We start from the raw sequence: 22,923 nt of genomic DNA on the forward strand, positions 1-22,923 counted from the left end.
TTGCTAAATCGAGTTTGTGATGTTGTAAGTGTAATTATCTACTGAATCGATTTTGAAAATTGTTTTACTAAAAGAAAGCCACGTTATCTATGAGTGTCTATATATTCCCATGGGAACAGGAGTTACGTGGGTAAAACCGCGGGGTGTCTGCTAGTATTTAAATAAATTAGTGGATGAATTTGCTTCAAGTAACGCTTGTACCCAACGTTGTGTATCAGTTTGATGGCGGCATCCCTTTGTTTCCCTACGTCGAAATTGTCTCGTATACATCGAAATATCTGAAGCCTTTGTCAGTGATAGGGGACTAATTGGCTATTACTTACTGTCATTAACATACCATAGTAGTTCTCTGTAGGGACTTGGACGGAGGGTTTGTGTCAACACAGCGTCTCGGCTATTTTGGTCGATCACGTCATTCGTTGGAAAGCCTCTGTGAGTTGGCTAGTAGGTTGTTTTTATAGAGTCATTTGTTCTAGTTGTCGTTATTGAATTTTTTTTTTCAATATTAATATATCACTAGCTGACGCCGCGCGGTTTCACTCGCGTGTTTCCCGTTCCCGTAAGAACACAGGAATAATATATAGCTTATAGCCTTCCTCGATAAATGGGCTATCTAAAACTGAAAGAATTTTTCAAATCGGACTAGTAGTTCCTGAGAATAGCGCGTTCAAGCAAACAAACATACAAACAAACTCTTCAGCTTTACAATATTAGTAAATGATATATTTCTTTTAATATTTTATGGTTGTGTTAAGTTACGTATGTAAAGTATTTTTGAATCAAACGTGTTTAAGACTAATTTTAGGAGTTGAAAACTTTTGCTTGATGTCTCTTTATTACGTATAACTCGTCTCTTTATTCAATAATTTATTTATATAAAAGCAAATATACTGGTGAAACTGACGTTGATGAATCTTAATTTAGTGTACGAAACTATTAGCTTTTGTTTGATATGCCTGAAAACCGTTCTAATAATTTTCAAACTTTGGTGAGCTTTTTTTTGTAAGAAATATTTTTTTGGAAAATCGAAACTTTGTGGTTGGAAGTTTCACACCTCGGAGGGAACTTTTAGCCCTCACTCGTACGAGAGTTTTTTTACGCGTTCAAAAATCTAAAAACTATTAACGTTGCTAAATTACCAAATTACATAAACTGTCAAGTTTGTTAACATGAAAATTTACACGCCCGTTCGGTAACAAAAAAATGCCAGTAGTTTTATTTCCGCTACTGGAACACGTGACGTGATTTTAATGAATAGCGCGGAACCTCGAGCTACGTGGAATATGAAACTCGACGCGTCGAGTGGCAGGTGTCAGGTACAAAGTGCTGAAATTTTATATGAGCTTTGGCAGATTCCAAATTGTTATGTTAGCTAGCGAGTTTGTTAACCCATGATTAAATGAGGGTAGTTATTAGTTTTACTATAGTTATTAGAGCTGTGATAGCTCAGTGGATATGACCTCTGCCTCCGATTCCGGAGGGTGTGGGTTCGAATCCGATCCGAGAATGCACCTCCAACTTTTCAGTTGTGTGCATTTTAAGAAATTAAATATCATGTGTCTCTAACGGTGAAGGAAAACACTGTGAGGATACGTGAGCATTGGGCCAGCGTGGTGGACTATTGGCCTAACCCCTCTCATCTTGAGAGGAGACTCGAGCTCACCACGTAAAAATACTATCGACCTGCTTATAAATTAGAAATTATAAAGGCCCATTTGGGCCCATGTCCTTTACATTTACTTGTGTTTACGGGCGATAGTACGAGTAGGTACTGTCGAGTAGATAACGGTTTTCTATTTACGTAGAGATCCATCACTTTGCGTTTATGAGTGTACGGGTTGGCATGGCCGGTGCCCTCAATAAATCAGGAGCTGTGTCCGGGACCATTACACGTTTTATGGCCACCCCACGAGAATACAATTACGTCATGACCGACAAATCCCTTACAAACCATTCGTTTTCATCTTTAAGCGTAAATATTGAATAATGTAGGTGTTAAATTAAAACGCTTTTGTAGGTTCCGCACCTCAAATGAAAAAAAAACGGAACCCTTTTTGTTAAATCAAACTAATTTATCACACTGTAATTTCTTTATTTCTTTACGTAATACAATATACTCTAAATAAATTGATTATTTAATTTATATTTTAATAATATTGCAATACTCGTACATACCCCCAATAACTTGATAGGAGTTCTCGCGAAGACAGTTGAACAAAGAATGAAGCCTCCTATGACAGCCAGCATCGTCTTTTATAGCCAGACTCTGTGTACGGGCGGAAGTCATTGTTCAACTGTGTTCATTACATTCAGTCGCCATATTGGCGGAAGTCATTGTTCCACCATATTCATTACATACATTTAATAAAAATAAGTAAACAGGAATGATATTGATATCGAAACTATTATTAACAATTGATAGCCAATAGCTGACATTATCACTCAGTTGTATGTTTGTTTGTCTGTCTGTCCATCTGTCTGTCTGTCGAGACCCTTCATCTTGGGAACGCGTGAAGGTATTTTTAACCATATCTCTACAGTCCTTGAAACTGCGCAAAAAATCAGATAATTTCTAAATTCACGTCAAAAAAATATACAACCGATAATACTACAATTCGACAATCTCAAGGGAATCAAAATATATAGTTTATTTTAGTAATATTTGCAAATTGATGTAGGCTGAGGCAGATTAAAAAGATATGCGATAACTTTAATCATCAATATAGACTCTGAACTGTCATATTTTTTACAATATTAAAATCTTCTTACATAAATCTTTTTACATAAAAAATGTAACCGACTTCAAAGAATACGTCATTCAGTTATTTTAACTTTAACACATAATTATTAAACCGATTTTCATAAAAATGAAATGGGACCAATCTGGAAGTATAACACCTACTCTTTCAAACAAAAAAAAATCTTATATGACGAAACTATGAGGAAACAAACATTAAAAAAAAAGAAAAAAAAACATGCGCGTCGAATTAAACCTCTTCCTTCTTTGAAATCGGATAAAATACAAACAATGTTCAAACTCATCTATACTAATGTATACTAATATATAAAGCTGAAGAGTTTGTTTGATTGATTGAACACGCTAATCTCAGGAAATAATGGTCCGATTTGAAAAATTTTTTCGTTGTTATATAGCCCACTTATCGAGGAAGGCTATAGGTTATATATTATCCCCGTTTTTTACGGGAACGGGAACCACGTGGCTAAAACCGCGCGGCGTCAGATAGTACGTAATAACTCGCAAAACGTAAATCATGCACACTCTCAATTCGCCATAATATGCACCGATGGCCTATTTTGGCAGCCGACAATGGCTTCCAGTTCTGGTCCTAAAATCAAAATACGGAATGGATAATTATGGTAACGATTATTGCTATGGAAATGTGCGAAAGCTTTGAAATAATGCGTTTTGCAGGAATCATAAAACTGGTCCACGCTTCTAGCTTAATATCATCATCAGCTTTTATTAATTTTCCTCAATAGCTTAATGGTAAATCTACCGGATTCATCACCTGGGTGCTGGTTCGATCGATTCGTGATTTAAAAAAAATCGGTTGTATGTAAATTCAGTTTATTGACGATAGTTGAACGTGACAATGTCATAAGAAAATACTGATGGAATGGTTGCATTATTCAAAAGAAAATTTTAATAATCTTCATACACCAGAATATACTTTATTTCTTGTAAAAAAGTTGGCAACCCTAGAGCGAGGGAACGACGCATGACGTCATCTTCTTTCAAAAAAAAAAAAAAAAGAATCAAAAATCATTTATTTCAAGTAGGCTCAGTTTACAAGCACTTTTGACACGTCAGTTGACTATTTGTAAAGATTCTACCACCGGTTCGGAAGGCAGGTTCTGCTGAGAAGATACCGGCAAGAAACTCAACAGTTGCTCTTTTGAAAAAGTCATACAGTATTATAATTTACAATTAATAACAATTACTGTTTACATTTTTTATAGTTTTACTTTCTGTGTGAAGGTGGAAGCTGATCCAACGACCTCCAAGCATCTTTATCATTAAGGAACTCATCAATGTTGTAGTACCCTCGACTAAGTAGATGTTTTTTAACACATTGCTTAAAGCTATGCATTGGCAGGTCCATCACAGTCTTGGGGATCTTATTATAGAAGAGTACACCCAAACCTACAAAAGATTTTTTAACTCTTTGGAGACGATATGCAGAAATAACTAACTTATGCCCGTGTCTAGTAAGACGTGGGTTTAAATCTCCTTTTCGTTTGTACAAATTAATATTTTGTCTTACATATACTATACTGTTATATATATATTGACAGGCTACTGTTAGTATACCTATTTCTTTAAACTTTTGACGAAGGGACTCGCGTGATTTTAATTGATATATTGCTCGAATTGCTCTTTTTTGAAGAACAAATATAGATTGTATATCGGCAGCCTTGCCCCACAATAAAATACCGTAAGACATTACGCTGTGAAAGTACGCAAAATAAACAAGCCTAGCTGTATCAACATCAGTAAACTGTCTTATTTTTCTCACGGCAAATGCCGCTGAGCTAAGTTTACCAGACAGTTTTTCTATATGAGCACCCCACTGAAGTTTACAATCCAAGGTCACTCCCAGGAAAACTGTGGAACTCTCCATTTCCAGTGTTTCACCATCGATCATTATAGACTTATCTAATTTTTTAACATTTGGCAATGAAAACTCAATACATTTAGTTTTCTTGGCATTCAAAAGTAGATTATTTGCTGTGAACCAATGCGACACATGCGATATGGCACGGTTTACGTCGTCAGAGTTATCTTTATTTCTGTCGGACTTAAAAATTAAGGATGTGTCATCAGCAAACAGTACAATCTCACATATGCCGCTGACATGGTATGGTAAATCGTTTATGTACACTAAAAAGCGAGCTTTCGAGCGTGCAGTTGACTTCATCGAATTATAAGACGTTGTCACGTCAATAATGTACCTACACGAGAAGGTCGCCAAATTGTCTTACGGTTTTACTGCGAATTTTAAACTACCAATGTGTATATATAAATATGTGTTTAACCAGATCCGACCTTCTGGAGTTATAAATGTTGTTACTGACCGGACTTTGTTTCATTTAATAGTAGCGGACGCCCGCGACTTCGTCCGCGTGGAATTTAGTTTTTCACATTTCCGTGATAAAAAACAGCCTATGTATTAATCCAGGCTATAATATATCTCAATACCAAATTTCAGCTTATTCGGTTCAGTAGTCGAGGCGTGAATGAGTCGCAAACATTTATATCATCAAAATCATCAGTTTTCGCAAATCTCGGCAAACCATGGATTTTTTCGGGATAAAAGATAAAAAGTGTGTTAATCCAGAGTAAAATCTATTTCCATTCCAAATTTCAGCCACATCGCTTCAGTAGTAACGGCATTAAAGAGTAACAAACATCCAAACAAACATACATCCAAACATCCATACAAACTTTCGCGTTTATAATATTAGTAGGAAGTAGGATTATAGATAAATGTTATATACAATATTGTAGTTATAATTATTTATAACTACAATATTGTATAACATTTGATAGGTGAAATTCTCTGAAGCAAGAAAAAAACACACTTAAGTGATCAATGATATCAACACTATAGAGCAATATTTACTATAAACATTTTGGCATTTGAAAATCTCACAAAGTGTACACAAGTGTGAAATTACCGTCTGATGAAAATCCATTAGAGTATAAGTGCTTTCTGACAAGTCTCCAAGCAATATTTTAAGTTAGTACGAATAGGTACTTAAATATGATGTATAGGGATTTGGGAGAGATGACGTCTAGTAGTAATTGAGGTGATAAATTCCGTGGATTGAAGTTCAAAAGGTACTAATAATAATCTAAATCTCCTAATAGCCTTTCTTCTTTCTCCTTTCAAAATCTTAATTAAACTTTGACTACCCTCATAAACCCTGACAAGTAGAATAAAGGTTTATAGTAAAAGTATAGAACACGTAATTAAAAGAAAAAATGTCAGCTCCGATGCACGAATGGAGTTTAATCTTTCAGATCGACTGTCTAAATAGGTGTATGTTGCCTCACAGCATACACTATGTACGTCTCAATACCTACGTCTGAAAAGTGAAAGGTGTGCAACCGAGGAGCAGCAGTCCGCGGCGTGCGCGCCCGCACGGCAGCGCACGGTGAAAGGTGCGCAGAATAGGTTGTGCACAAAAACGAAACGCTGTCATTCGTTCATCGAATTTTACTGCCCATATTTTTTTCAAACCGGGGGCTATATATGAAAAATCGATTCTTAAGGAGTACACTCCAAAAAAAATTTTATTATTAAAACTGAATAAATTAATTACTAACTTATGATTAAATATAACATTAAACAGCTTTAACTAGGCAGGTATATAATTTGGCTATGTCGCCCTTGTTTATCATAAATCATAGTATACTATGCGAGTACTAAATGATGTTAATCGACTTCCAAGAACGAATTACTTTGATTTACGAGCGTGCCACCCATATCGCCCTCACAAATAGAAACCTTAGCCACATTTATTCATAACTAAAATGTAATATGAAATACACATTTTGCCGTTGGTATCTTGGTAAGAGCCGTGATAGCTCAGTGGAAATTCCGCAGGGTGACGGTTCGAATCTGGTCCGGGGCATGCACCTCCAACTTTTCATTTGTGTGCATTTTAAGAAATTAAATATCACGTGTCTCAAACGGTGAAGGAAAAATTTAGTGAGGAAACCTGCATACCAGAGAATTTTCTTAATTTTCTGCGTGTGTGAAGTCTGCCAGTCCGCATTGAGCCAGCTTCGTCGATTATTGGCCTAACCTCTCTCATTCTGAATTCTATCATCAGAAAAGAGGACAAAGAAACTTAACTGATGTTGCATAAATAAAACTCAAAAGGAAACAGGGTGTGTACAACTCGGGAATTTTATTTCAGGCGCCAAGCAAAAAAACCGAATTTGACGCTGAGGAAAATAAACAAGGAACAACTAGTTTTACATAGTTAAAAAACAATGAAAATACTAAACACTACTATGGTAAATAATATTTATAAACGTACTTGTAAAAACTTGGTATAACCTCCTTAAAAAACTCAATTTTTTTTCGAATTTCGCAGGAAACACGGACCGTCTGATAGTAAAATAAGTCACTAGGATGAACGGTTAACAACCAAGTACTAAAGCTCATGAATAAAACGCGGTGACAAGATCGTTCGCTTAGAATGGAGAGCACAATATGTTCGTATGATGGACACTTTATTTCCCCCTTTGTTTATATTGTTGTCATAAATGACAGTGGCAATTTGCGTGTCACGCCCGTCGTTGTGACCCTTTTCGTCAAAAACGTGCGATAATCGCGCGGGTCTTCCCTTTGGGTTTCTTTGTTGTGTTGTTACGGAAATTCGTTATGTCAAAAGAGATGGAAATTTCGTTTTGTACTGCCTCGACGGTGGCTTAGTGGTCACTTAACAGTCTCACGAAGACTCGAGATGGCACAGTGGTCAACAATAGTTTGCAAGGCCGGGAAAATGCGATAAGCCCATGGGTCGAAGTGACCCCAGCCAGCCAGGCTCAGAAGTAAACTAATATTAAAAATTTAGAGAGGCCCCATCCACTGGATTCACTTCGTGCCTCAGATGGTTTAGTTACGCCACTGAGTCTAGAATTTATTTTAAGTAGCTGCATCGATATAGGATAAATCTTTCTTCTCCTGATTCGCGAGATCTATCCTTAATGGATGAGTATAGGTACATGACGAGTTCAGCTCGCAGAACTTAAGTGCAGTTTTGCGTGTACTAATGAAAAAACGAACTCTATGACACAAATGCACAACCTGGGATTATTCAGTCTGGGATAGGCTTTCCACAATTTCACCTGCCCACACAGACTAATAACTGGACGCACGAGTTGTTACGCAATCTGTATTTCTGTACTGCGATTACTTGCAGCAAGTAATTACAGTACACAAAAACAGATCACGAAAAACGCATATATGGAGCGCACCGATTTGGCAGGGTGACGATATACATTTTTTGTTCCCATAAAAAGTGGAGATATGAATGGGAGCCGCTCTCGCATATAAGATAATATCTAGTCCACTTTGTGAGGCGTCCTCGCGAACTAGTCCGGGTTAATGTGCCGCGGTAATGTGGGGTGAGAAGTTCAACGTGACGTCACTGGACTCTTTGACAGCAGCTCAGGGTGTTTCACATGCACTGGATTTTATTTTGTATAATAAATTTTGTGGTGTAGCTATGTGGACTATTCACGCCAGAGAATCGATTCGAGATGTGGTGTTGGACGCGAATGTTACGTATACCGTGGACTGCCAAACGCACTAATCTAAAGGTGCTGATTGACTTGAACATTCACTTGTAATGAGCATTCGTGCGAATGTTATATTACAGAAAAATACGAGAACATTTTAGCAAGCATTCTATAGAGCGTTCTGGCAAGCATTCTAGCGGACAGATTTGCTTGGAGCTTTTTGCCGAGCCTAAATGCCGAAATGTAGGCAAACGGTCACGAGGTAGAACCAATCCCAATCCGATGGTTAGATCTACTGAAAGAAATAAGTGCCCGCATCTTTTATACTGCCGCCCAAATGACCTGCAACCTGCAATCGATGGGGAGCATTGCATAATATGCCTCGCTAAATGTGTGGTCACGATTCTCCGGGACCGACTGCAGAGAGAGAGAGAGAGAGAGTAAAAGAGAGCCTGTGATTGTCAGATATACGTCATTTTATAATGGCTGAAGGTTTGTCTGCTTCTGCTTCTACCATAGGAAATATGTCAACTGTGGAGTTTGCACCGTGGTGGCTTTGAAAAGTCCACTCTATAAAAAGCAATCCGAGCGACAGCGAGTTGCCATACTCAAACTTTCTATCTTTCTGTCTCTCTCTCTCTCTCTCTCTGCGATGATCACCAACCCGGTTATTGTGAAAGGTCACTCAGTGTCTTAGTTGCTTATACTTTATTAAGCTTTGAAAAAAAAGTAGTAGGCATAGCAGGTTTTTGCTTTATGAAATTTTTGACGACCTCTCTGGCGCTGTTGGTAGTGCTGTTTCTTAACATAGAGGTCCTGGTTTTGAGGTTTTGTCTGGTGATAGGCGTTAGCTGTGGCTATTTATCACCCTCCTGGCGAAACCGTAGTGACAAGCGATTTAAAACATTCCAGTACGGTGTCGCATAAAAACCTACAGAGGTATGAATATACATTCATATTCAAAATTTATTTATACTTTTCACGGGATACCATGAGGAATCATGTCTCCAGTCAACATACTAGTTATTAAAATTAGGGTTAGTTGACAAGCACTATTGAAAAGTCAAGTAATTTGATACTTTAATTGGCAATTATAGTCGATAACTTAAAATTAAGGTTACGAGGGTTCCAAACGCGCCTTGTTCCGCGAAGAGCCCACAACAAACTCGGCCAAAGTTTTTTTGTAAGAAGTTGGAGGTGCATGCCCCAGACTGCTAAACCTACGCCCGAATCGAAGGTAGAGGTCATATCCACTGGGCTATCACGACTCTAAGTATAACTTGGCAAGTTCGTTTATGACACTGCCATGATATGCGGGCGACGGGGGGAACAGACTGCGCGGGTGTGATATCGAGCGCGTGGGGGGCAGAGGGAAGGACTGCGCGGGTATGAAGTCGTGCGACCCTCCCGGCCCGCGCGAACCATCGGGAGTGTTAGGAACGAATTTGCCAAGCCATACATACTTACTGGAAAGTAACTGATTTTTCTTACAGCCTCGTAATTTGTATCGGCGGTGCCTCGACCCGCGCTCTCTCGAGATCACGAATAGCCCTGAATGCAAAAAGCCTATCTAAATGTAGATAAGGGTGGGTACGTGATTTGTTCGGAGCTCACCATCCAGGCGATGCTGCGATTTAAAATTCTAAATACTCGAGGTTTTATTCATGGTGCAAAGATTTTTGTAATATTAAACTTATATTCGTATATACAATACATACAGGGTGACCCGTAATTAACGGAAAAAACGCCAATGGTAGATACACCTAACTATCTAAAACTAATTTCAATAGTTTTTCCAAAAATCCCTAGCTAGGGTGACCAAGTTATATTTTTTTCCGGTTTTTTCAAACTTTTCTATCTTGAATCAGTGTTTTCAGTGCTGTAGCTACTGTAATTATGATTTTAAAGATCTGATTTTTTATGAATTGATTGATTTGATCTGCTATGAATACAGTAACTAGATTAAGCCTACTGAAAAAAAACGCAAATAAAGTAGATACTCGTAGTATTATAAATTCGTGCGATTTCAGTACCTGTCTAAACTTACTATTTGTATTCTAAGAATGTTGAGTAACTTCAAAAGCAATTTCAAGAAAAATCGTGACTAGATAATAGCAAAAAATTACTTAGCTTTTTTACTAATAGGTAAGAAAAATTGATATTTAAATTAAGATTACAAAGAAAATGTAAAATCCTCTGATTAAAATTAGGTTTGCTAATTTTCGGTCTTCGGCTTCGGTCGTGGCTAGTTACCACCCTACCGGAAAAGACGTACCGCCAAGCGAATTAGCGTTCCGTTATCATTAACAAGTTAGCCTGCTTACATCTTTGATTGCATCATCACTTACTATCAGGTGAGATTGTAGTCAAGGACTAACTTATAAAGAATAAAAAAATAAAAAAAATATTAGTAGGTTAAGCTGTTAGTAAAGCTTTATACCATTTTATCGAGTCAGAATTTATTTAAACAACAATTTCTTTAGTTTTTGCTTTACTTGGACATTTTTGCAATTTTTTTTTTGCTTTCGAGTAACATAAACAGCCTACCCTTGTATCCGAGGGTATCTCATCTGTATACAGATAGGCTTATTTCGCGTAGGCCACTCGTTATCGGATGTATCTCGAACCCGATACGAACGAGGTTTTGATTACTTGCAGGTGACCCAAAATTAGTATCTTTCGTAAAATAGATCCTGAAGATAACAGTGAGAAAATTGGTGAATATTTTTTTTTACTTGTAAATCTAATGCTATTTAACTTTCAATCATCATCATTAACAACCGTTTTTTTTTCTGTTCCCGTAGGAATACAGGAATAAATTATAGCCTATAGCCTTCTTCGATAAATGGGCTATCTGAAATATTTTTTCAAATCGGGCCAGTTGTTTTTGAGATTAGCGCGTTTAAGTAAAGAAACAAACTCTTCAGCTTTATAATATTAGTAAAAATTTTCTACACTCTATTTGAGCCCGGAAACAAAATATAAAATCATTAACATACGGCTCACACTTTGTGTTTCTGATATCCATGAGAAGTCGGACAAAATTATGAACATAACGACCCAAGGTGGTGGGGCGTTTTCCCTCCAAGATATTTTCCATTTTCAGTGTCCAATGAAAATTATGCCCCCTGAAAATTTACCTACAAGGTTACCACTTGATTTTAAATATCATTCTTTCTTAATCTGTAATGCGAAAATTGGTTCTTAGATAATTTTCAATTTACGTCAATAAGTATTTTTAATAATTTTCTCAAATAATAAAGAGAGAGGCCTCCTAAATAACATAAATATTAGGTATTATTAATTCATAGAAAAAATGGCAAAAATTCAACTATATACAGCAAAGAAACTCCTGAGTGGTTTTATTTCAATGGTAAATAATTTATAAAAAAATTCTATAACTGTACTAATCTTTTCAAATGAAAACTTTTTCCCGTTTCGAATAGGAAAAGGCGAACAATAATGCACTAAAATTGCTCTTTTAAAATGTAAATTTTCTGTTTTCAGTGTGCAAATGCAGTTTTCCAGATCGGCTACTTTATTCGTGCATAGTTTCGGAATTGAGTTCAATGCTCTTGATTTTATTTTTTGTCTTTTCAGTTTCGATGAAGCGTTTTGTTCTTTTTTTCTTTTACGAATAATCAGCACTTAACGATAATTGTACACAAAAATAAATTGTGAATTTCATCCGCGTGGAATTCAGTTTGTTATGAATCCCGCGAAAGCCATGAATTTTTCTGGGATAAAAAGTAGCCTATGTGCTAATCCAGAGTAAAATCTATTTCCATTCCAAGTTTCAGTATCGCTTCAGTAGCCGCAGCGCAAAGGAGGTACAAACATATACACAAACTTTCGCCTCTATAATAGTGTGGTAGAATACCCGGTACTTACTCATAAGTAGTATCAGAGCTTATTGCAAATATTCGCTAGTTACAACATATAAGAAAAATATTTTGACCATGATAGCTGTTTGTATGACTGTTCGCACACCTCGGCGAGACATTGTCCTTGTGAAAACGCTTTACAATTTCCGCAGGGATTTTTCCGGACTAACCAGAGTAAAACGTAATCTATCTTCATTCCTAATATAAGGCAAATCGATTAAGTAGTTTCAGCGTGAAAGAAAAACGAACATCCATACAAACTACAAACTTTAATATTTGAATAAATATTAGATTAGGTACGTCCAACTATAAAAATATAAGTGGGATTATGTATAAAGTCGTTGATTTAAAATTAATAAATCTACGAGAGTTTCTATATCGCATAATCTGAAAAGCACACAACAAACTCAGTCAGTTAACTGAATATCGGAAGTTTGTTGTAGGCTTCTACGAAGGGTGAAACCACGGGGCGTCCCCGTTATCATCCTCATAGTTCCTGTTTCCGTGAGAATACGGAGATTAAATATTGCCTATGACACTCACAAATAACGTAGCTTTTTAGTGGTAAAGGAATTTTGCAAGTCCTGTAGATCCAGAGGTTACCCCCTACAACACTACACACTTTACGTCTTTCTTATATAAGTATAGATAAGCACCAAATGAGCACGTATAGGTCACAATATCGACAGTTCGGCAGACATTTGAACAACATGAAAGGGGCCGAAACACCGAAACGAGAAACCTAATATTTTAATGCTAACATTTTATCGGCAGTAAAACATCTTTTACGCGACAGACATAACAGTATCCCTGTAAAACGACAAAATGAAAATGTCCACGAAATGGTTTAAATTCAAACAATACGCTACCAAAGGAAAAATATTTGTTTTAATTGCTCAACGAGCCAATCCACCGTAATATGCGGGCAATAAATTTGCGCTCGCATGTTTATTTGCGTATTGACGATAAATCATAATGATATTTGAAATTTTCATTTTGTTACATTTCATGATTGTAACATGACTTTATATATTTTGTGAATGTAAAAGTTATCTAGCATTTATGAGCCTTGAATAATAAACGCAAGTTCCTTTATTTTCGTTATTAGCGGACGCGCGTGACTTCGACCGCGTGGAAATCAATGTAAACTTTCAAGCCCTATTTCACCACTTTAGGGGTTGAATTTGAATTTTTTTTTTAAATTACATTATATTTTGTATTTTTTTTATGATTTATGGACAAATTTTTAAAACTGTAACTCTAAAAATGAAGGACTTTCCATACAAACTTTCAATGATCTTAAACCGTGCCAAGTTTCATTTGAATTCATTCAGTAGTTTCAGCGTGATGACTGAATAACAAAAAAACACGGTCAGACAGACAGACAATCTACAATGTACTATGTTTCAAATAAAATAAAATATACAGAATGTACAAAATGTACAGAATTCGTATTATAAGCATATATTCTAGATGGCGCTGGCGCGTCCTTTATGCCACGCTAACGTTTGTTGCTACAAATAGTATAAGTAAAATTTCAAATTGCGAATAAATGTATAGAATTCGACCAGTTTTATCATAAGTATAGATATAGATATTGGTTTGTAAGTGTAGTGTCACATGAAACGAATGAGTCATTGAGGAGCGAAATATTGAAACATGTTAAAAACTTTTAAACTTTTCAATGTAATTACTCGTGTAAAAAACGGTTTTGATTTACAGAAATAAAATCAAACAGGCATTTTTTTTGATTCTCTAATAAATTAAACGTGCAATATATCCCACGTTGCTTGAAGACTAAGCGATTGTTCATCGCCTACTGCCTAAGTAGTACTATACAATTCTATTTTTGGGAAAATGACGTACTTTGATGCAAGTAAAAAAGGAGGTAGTTACAAATTTAAACGTCCGCTTTTATGCCATTAGTGGAATCCAGGGCAGGACGGTGATTATGCAGTTTCATTCTTTTGTTTGGATTTTCAGTGAAACTTATACGTGTATTTAAGTTTTTCATAGTTATTGAAATGTAATATTTTGGAACTTGAACGGAATTCTAAAGTATACCAATTATTTTTTTAAATAAACACTTAAATAACTATATAGGGACAATATCGCCACATAACCCCAAATAAATCGTAGTTCGGAGGTTAGTAAGATAACTGAAGAATAGGTATAGGTAGTTTACGAAATATTCCCGTGGCTCAGTCATCAGGCGGTGAGTCGGAACACCGTGGGGTTTTAGTCGGTTGAAGTCCTACATAACCTTCTTGCCTCCCCGTGACGAGAAGGTATCCATGAGGATTTCCCCACGTTAAAAAAAAGGAATAGGTATTATTTTGTACTTGCATTATCTACACTTCAATACTAATATATAAAGCTGAAGAGTTTGTTTGTTTGTTTGATTGTTGAAAAATACTTTCAGTGTTAGATAGCCCATTTATCGAGGAAGGCTATAGGCTATTAATTATCCCCCTTTTCCTACGGGAACGGGAACCACGCGGGTAAACCCGTGCGGCGTGAGTTTTATATATGTATTACTTAAAGTAACTAAATTATAAATGCAAATGTGAGTGTTTGTTTGTTACGCTTTCACGCCTAAATCAATAAATCAATGCTAAAAATTCATTGATCAATAGAAATCTATACATATATATCTATAGATATATTTTATCCCCATTATCTACGGAACTACGCCGGTGAAACTACTTGGTGTCCGCTAGTATATTAAACAAATAATTTTCAATTGAAATAATCGAACCCACAACAATGAATGTAGAAAGCAGTGTCACCCACTGCGCCACTAGGCCGTTATTTAATATCAAGTTTGCAATGCTAGGAGGAAACAAGCGCTTTTCAAGGTACACCGGCCAGTGTAGTTTGCCAATTCCGCTGCGCTTACCAACAGAAAATGCTGAGTAAGTTTGCTGCATGCATTTCCTAGACCTCATTATCTAAGATCGTGCTGTACAATAAATGAACATTGGAATAAATAAATAACTACACAACATTGATATAGAATAAGTCTCTATGTCGCTCTACCAAAATCTTGAAAATTTTTATATATTATTTAATTGTTTTTAAATACATCATATGGACATCACCATCATTAACAACCCATATTCGGCTCACTCTTGAACACGAGTCTATTCTCAGAATGAGAGGAGGTAGGCCATAGTCCACCACTCTGACCGAATGCGGATTGGCAGAATTCAAACACGAAGAGAGTTTAAGAAAACGCTTAGGTATGCAGATTTCTTCACGATGTTAGTCCTTCATGATTTTCTGTTTATTAAAATTCACATGCTGAGCAGTTGGGGGTGCATGCTCCGTACCGGATTAAATCCTACGCCCTCCGAATCGAATGCAGAGGTCATATCCACTAAGCTAACACGTCTCACGTACTCGTATCTGGACATGGATATTCCACAACATGAGTTTTTTATATATATTGAAGTTTTATAACTATCCTTGGATGAAATTCCAATTTTGTGAAGGAATGTGGGTACCTACAGAAATATCAGTATATTTTGGTGATACTGGTTATATTATATTTGTGTTATGCAAAAGGATTTTGCAACTTTGTTGGCAAGCAGCTGTTGTGGCGTAGTGAGCGTTAAGTTATACGCTAACCACTGCTTGTGAACTTATGTGTGTCTATCTACAAACATAGTTTGTCTAATTTTCGAAGTCTTTTTGGATTTAGATGTAGTGGTGAGGTGTACAGACAAGCGTTTGACAGTAGACAGTTGATAAACAGCGTGTTTAGTATGTAACGCAGGCTCCACATTTTAGCAGACTCAGAATCAGAGAGTGATGAAGTGACAAAAATAAGAAAACTAATGTCGAACAAAGGTTATGATTTACAACATTTGTCAGGACAACTTAATTAACAAATCAAACTGTAACCAAAATAATACCCTAGAATGGCAGAGAATGCCTTGAGTGAAGTCACGCACTTGTGAACGCTGTGTGTAGGGTTAAAGGTACCTTTGACTGTTAACAAACACTCCCCTTTTCCACTCAAGAAAAAAAAAGAAAAAACAACATACGCGTCGATATGAGAACCTTCTTCTTTTTTTGAAGTAGGTTGAAAATACGCTTTGCATGTGGTATTTTCGCATGCAGGCGTATTAATTAAAATTGTTCTTTAAGTGAAACTGATACAATACTTATTTTTAGCTTTTACTTAACAGTAATCGGGTTTCTTTAGTTAGTTAGTATTTTTTTATTCGTTGATTTTTTATAATTGTAGCTATGCTACACATAAGTTATCCGTGATAGCCCAGTGGATATGAGCTATGCCTCCGATTCCGCAGGTTGTGGGTTCGAATCCGGTCCGGGGCATGCACCTCCAAATTTTCAGTTGTGTGCATTTTAAGAAATTAAATAACACGTGTCTCTAACGGTGAAGGAAAACATAGTGAGGAAACCTGCATACCAGAGAATTTTCTTAATTCTCTGCGTGTGTGAAGTCTGCCAAACCACATTGGGCCAACGTCTTGGCCTAACCCCTCTCATTCTGAGAGGAGACTCGAACTCAGTAGTGAGCCGAATATGGGTTGATAACGACGACGACGACATAAGTTATTACTAATGCATTTCACTGTGGTGATATACCATCAAACACAGTTGGGAAAACACATTTCACATAAAGCTTTAGTGCAAACGGTTGAACTACGAATTACTCGTTACTGTATAACCAGAATGAACAATAATTTCTCCTGTGAATACCCGGTGTCATATAGGCAAATACCAAAATAGGGCAAAATCGAATTTGAATCGACATAAACACTAAGAGCCCATGCGAAATTTGTCACAGCCGTTATATCGTACACTGTGCTTTTTGATTGAACGTTAGGTAGAGTTGCCCAACACGCTATTTGTCGTTGAATTTTCAATATCGAACCCATATATACTTAGATCTAATGTAACTTTTATGGAAAATTTAGTTTACCTCTACAAGTTTACATATATAAGAAAATTTTTATTCACTTGTAATAAAAATCAAGGAGAATTATTCGTATTTCTATTAAAGTGGACAAAATTTACATTGAAAGTTCTCTTTTTGGCTGCTTTTGATTTGATTCAGTTCATATGCAACAAATAAATTATGCTATTACTTTTTTAATTATTCTTTTTGGCTTTTATTTCACCTAATAGGGCACAGCTTAAGTAACCAATGTTATGTAGATTATCACTTACATATCACACCGTTTTTTTGAGATTATTTTATAGTAAAAATTGACGCACTTGATGGTAAGTGGCAAACCATCACCTTTAAACTGAGCAACATGTCGCAGCCATATAAGGATGATGTAATACATAGTGCCGCTTCGTGTCCATCAACCTTTGGCGTAGATGTTACACCTCAGTAAGCATGCCCCTCAAACTAACACAGCAATGCTGCTTGGCAGCAGAAATAAGCTGTGCTACTCCGAATGAGCTCTGTCACAAGAAGCTTTACTTCTGATAAAGTAATCCCCATATTGTGACTGTGGGCTCTTAGCCTTAACGTGTGTAGTATAATAAACGAGTGCTGTCATTCTCACAAGCGCGTAGACAGCAGGCGGTGTGTTTGTCGAATGTCGATAGAATTAATGAGGTCGCCGCTATGTCGATACCAGTCTTACTTGCCATGCCTACTGATTGAAAACAATGTTGCATATTATTTTAATGCATATCAACTAGTGGTACAAAGGATTTTTGTCTTTGGTAGCGGTATAGACTCTACATTAGACATATTGAGATGATAATCCAAAGATTACCTCTCTACTATCTATAGTACAGTACTCTGGGGTTGAGTCTATAAAAATATTAATTTTTTTGTTCTTCTAAGGTAATCAATAAAGTTTATGCTTGACTACAGTCCTAAATTTGTATTTTTCATCCTTAAGAAACAGTACTTTTTTCTAAGTGTAAGGCGTGTTCTTTTTTGTAAGCCTGAAAACATGTGTACAAAGTTTCAATGAATGACTAATTGAGTAGGTAACAAGCAAACATACAAACAGACTTTTGTAACTATATGGATAACACGAGATACATATAGCATTTTATCGTCACGTATTCTCGTGGTTCCATGGTGTAATGGTTAGCACTCTGGACTTTGAATCCAGCGATCCGAGTTCAAATCTCGGTGGAACCTGACAACATTCTGTTTAGTTTTTGTATGCATTTTTTGACCCCATTCCTAATATTTGAAACTAGTTTTTGTATTCAGTTTGTAGATAAATACCAAAATTCTAAGCTATTATTTATCTGCAATAGATATTTCTGGCAGAAGAATACTTTAAGATTAAATACTGTAAGTTACTGTAAGAATACTGTAAGTTTTTAGTTGAAATCCTAAGTGCACCCTAGTGGTTTTAGGTTTGATCTGACGTCATTGGATAATTGTCTTATCACTTGCTAATACAAGCTTTTCTAGAAAAAGTTGAGAAAAGCTACATAATATAAGAGTAACATAGGCTGTAGTTTAGTTACGTAATTCCCACGGGAACTGGCACTACGCGAGTGATCCCGCAGGCGATCCACTAGTATAAAATGGAACTCGGATTATTATAACGTCTCGCCCCATAGGTAACCTGGGCGTGTAGCCATTTATGTCGATTCTCTTTCTACAAACCCTAACGCTTCGAAAACTAAAAAAGTACGAGAATGACAAAACCGATTGATAACTTGATCACGTGACCTGTCGATAACCAATGTCGATAATAATAACGATTTTTTTTTAATTTACGAAGCTTTTGCAATCGTAGACATAGAATCGACGTGCCAGCTACAGGCCCTGGTGACCTTCCGTAAGTAATATCCCTATTTTTGCGCATTACTTTAGTCCCTTTGGAACTATTTAGCTCGTTAATGTAATGGCGCCCGCACAGCCGTTATACATTACAATGCCATAAAACCAACTCTCGTGAAATTGGGAAAGTATTTGGCAGTAAAATCGAAACACCGAAACAAATAACATTATGACCTCTTTTCACGTAATATCTGCACTTTCTTTACCGACTACAAAAAAGGAAGACTAAGGGCTACTCAGCTTTAACTTCTTGTACCTCGTAAGTATGGTGCGTTATATGTGGTGCGTTTTCGATACTACAAAATCATAGAAATTAAACTTGCCACTGCATTTTTATAGTCAATAAATAAAAAAAAACATTAGGTATAATTCAGATTTCAATTTAAAATTAATTTATCTTCTTCGGTTAACTTTTACATTTTTTGCATGTGGCACTACTTTTTATAGTTACACACAATATGCTGTTGCAAATTTGACGGCCTCCGTGGTGGGTTCGATCCCCGGCTGGACCGATTGAGGTTTTCTTAATTGGTCCAGGTCTGGCTGGTGGGAGGCTTCAGTCGTGGCTAGTTACCAACCTACCGGCAAGCGATTTAGCGTTCCGGTACGATACCGTGTAGAAACCGAAGTGGTGTGGATTTTCATCCTCTCACTTTCCGTGAGATTGTAGTCAAGAGCTAACTTGTAAAGAATAAAAAAAAATCATGCTGTTGCAAATCGATTTCCATAATTTCTGAAAAAGATTGTCTAAAAGTATTTCTTAAGCAAACTTTTGACTAGAGTTATATCTACTCTTCAGAAATTTCAAAAATAACCTTTTTTAATGAGAGCGAGAGTCTTACCTCTACTCGTATTCAAAATGATACGGTTAGTTCTTATTTTTAAAAATTAAACCTTGAAAAAAGCTCAGTCACACTCAAAATTGTAGTATTACATATTTAAAAGTCGCTTGTGATTTATTGGTATCCAAAATCGTATCTGTCCTGTAAATATGTCATCCAATATGATGAACGAGGTTATTCTGAAAATTTATCCATATACCCTCAAGTAACTCCTGTATCATTTCAACGACAAATTGGCGCTCGAATGCCATTTTGTTTGATGGTAAGTGACCATCCTTGCCTGTCTTGGCAAGGTTACAGGTATTAATCGTGACGTGCAGGAAGGCGTAAGAAGGGTAAGTCCCGTAACGGGAGGGCTGGATTATTTTCATAAAAATAGATTTTTTTATATTATCTACCTACACTGATAAAGTGGATTATGCTTAAGTAGTTGTTCTAATGTTAATAATGGCAACAGAAAAGTCAGTTTAGTATTTCATATCTTCTAAATTAAGAGAGAGCCGTGATAGCCCAGTCGATATGACCCCTGGTTTCGATTCGGAGGGCGTAGGTTCGAATCTGGTCCGGGGCATGCACCTGCATTTCAAGAAATTAAATATCACGTGTCTCAAACGGTGAAGGAGAACATCATGAGGAAACCTGCATACCTGAGATTTTTCTTAATTCTCTGCGTGTGTGAAGCCTGCCAATCCGCATTGGGCCAGCGTGGCGGACTATTGGCCTAAACCCTCTCATTCTGAGAGGGGAATCGTGCTCAGCAGTGAGCTGAAGATGGGTTGGTAATGATGATGATGATGATCTTCTAAATTGGCTCAAGTCTAGTGGTAGGTATCGGCGAGGTTATCATCCTACTGGCAAAGACGTACTGCCAAGAGATACATGGGTATCTGAGGAGTAGGTAGATTAAGCTCGTACCTCTTCTAAGTATATCCGCTAGAAGAAACCACTTTTAGTCTTCAGGTAAGATCGCAGTAAAATGGTAAATTGTCGTTGAATACAAAAATACCGGATAAAGCCTCAACATGTTATGTTGTTAATACAACTTTCTGTTTCGTAAAAGTACACACGCGTAAATAAAAGCTCGGTAAAGCAAACATAAAAACTTTGAAAGCAAATTGACTTCATTGTATTTCCGCTTGAAAGCACCCCGTCAGTTCAAAGAGAGAAGCAATTTACGTGACATAAGCCTACATATCATAAAGTTCCGCTTGTATTTAATAAAGGAAAATAAACTCAACTCTTATAAAAAGGCTCCAAGTCACACAGCGGGCGATGGAGCGAGCTCAGTCTACCTCGACTGAGGACATCAAGCGGGTTGCAGGGATGCTGGTTGGGTTGCTGGATGAAGAAGAAGAAGAAGAAGGAATATACTTTATTGTACATTAAAAACAAAAATAAACAATAACTTATAATAACACTTAGAAACTAATGTTTAATATGGATGTTTGGATGATGGAGATTGTTTTGTTTGGAAGTCCATGCAAGAGGCCTACGTCCAGTCCAGTGGACGCCCACAACTATATATACGAATACTCGTAGGTTGATTTTGTAGTTTCGAACTAAAACCAAACCAGTTACCAAACTAATTATGGCTGGTAAGAACAGTACTAGCGCTCTTTGTGATATAGATCGTCCGGAGAAGCATAGCATTGCTATTTTCTTATCTAAAGTACTGATAATTAATGATGATTATTAAAGACTTAGGTGTTAGAGACACGCCTTACTACTACATTCAAATCCGAAGAGACTTCATCGACGTAATCCTACTTCAAAAATTCTTTCGTTACTAAATGAAATAATTGAAAGAATTCTCCATACAAAAGAATAGCAAATTAGCAAAGTACCTGTTCGTGAATCTCTTTAATTTAAAGTGGTTTTCCTTCTCCTAAGAAAGAATCCGATTAAGGTCTTGCACAAACGGGAAAACTTCTCTATTAAAACATTATTTGTATCAACTCTTTAACGTCTGATAATGTTAACGAATCCTAACGTGATGTTCGAGTAATGGGCATAAAACACCACAACTTCCCTTACTAAGGGCTTGTTACATAAAATTAAAAAAGAACGCTTAATATTTCACTGCCTAACCCAGGACTCGTGATCTGTAGACCGAAAATGCGACCAACGACATACCTCGTGACAAATAGACAAATTTCAACCAATAGTAACCGGAAATACAGCTTTCTCTTTCTCTGCTTTGAGACGAAAGAGATGGGACTAGGACAACTCCGCCGCCGTTGGTAGACGTTTGTCCATTTTTCTACACGAGCAATGGTGTTGGTGGCATGCTAGGATTACGTGATCTTGTAACCTATAGCCACATAAGCTAATCACTGAAACAAGACAGCTAGCAAAAGATAATTATGATAGTACCTACAGAATGTTAATGAGCACAAGTTCAGGTACACTCTCTATTTCTTCATTCCCATAGTCTGAAGGGACGTCAAACTTGTCACTAATACGACCTGTGTTGAGCACTTCTTAGATGCCAAAATGCTCTTACCCTGAGGATTTTATGAACGTATTTTCGGAAATATTTTTTTCATTTTGTATAATTTGTACAAAGCGCTTAAACTACTTTCAAACCTTGTGTACACGACTAGTTACGACCGGAGAGAATTCAAGTGTAGCAACAAAGTCTCTGTAGATAAAGTGTCTGCGTTTGTAAGGTGCCTAAACTGTCAACAATGTGACAAATCCGAAAAGACCCGGAACCTGACATTGATCGATGAAAAAAATCCATTTATTTAAGTACTTTTCCCCACTTCATTTGCATTTTAATTCATTAGATTTTAAGTAAAGGTATCAAAGTCTACATTAAATCTTGGAAAATCCTAATTCAAATTCAAAATTCATTTATTTCAAGTAGGTTTAGTTTACAGGCACTTTTGAAACGACAGGCTTGTCTTGTCAGTATGTTTATACTATTGACCACCGGTAAAGGCAGGATCTGCTTAGCTCAACAAAAAACTTGTGTTAGATATTAAAAATTGTACAAAATAGTCTTTTCGGAAACTACCTTAGACTGAAACACACACGAGTAAAATTACATCAAGCTTTAGTAGCTTTATTACTTTTATGAAATTTTCCATCATCAGCAAGCGGTAGTCTTCTTTATTT

General features: G+C 36.6%; 1 non-coding gene across 1 annotated transcript; it reads left to right on the forward strand.

Moving 5' to 3' along the window:
- Positions 1 to 18,232: 18,232 nt before the first annotated feature.
- Trnaq-uug (transfer RNA glutamine (anticodon UUG)) lies at positions 18,233 to 18,304 on the forward strand. Its single transcript has one exon. It is a non-coding gene; the product is annotated as a tRNA-Gln (tRNA).
- The last annotated feature ends 4,619 nt before the right edge of the window (positions 18,305 to 22,923 follow it).

The sequence above is a fragment of the Bicyclus anynana genome, chromosome 7 (assembly GCF_947172395.1).
Source record: "Bicyclus anynana chromosome 7, ilBicAnyn1.1, whole genome shotgun sequence".
Taxonomy (NCBI): Eukaryota; Metazoa; Arthropoda; class Insecta; order Lepidoptera; family Nymphalidae; genus Bicyclus; species Bicyclus anynana.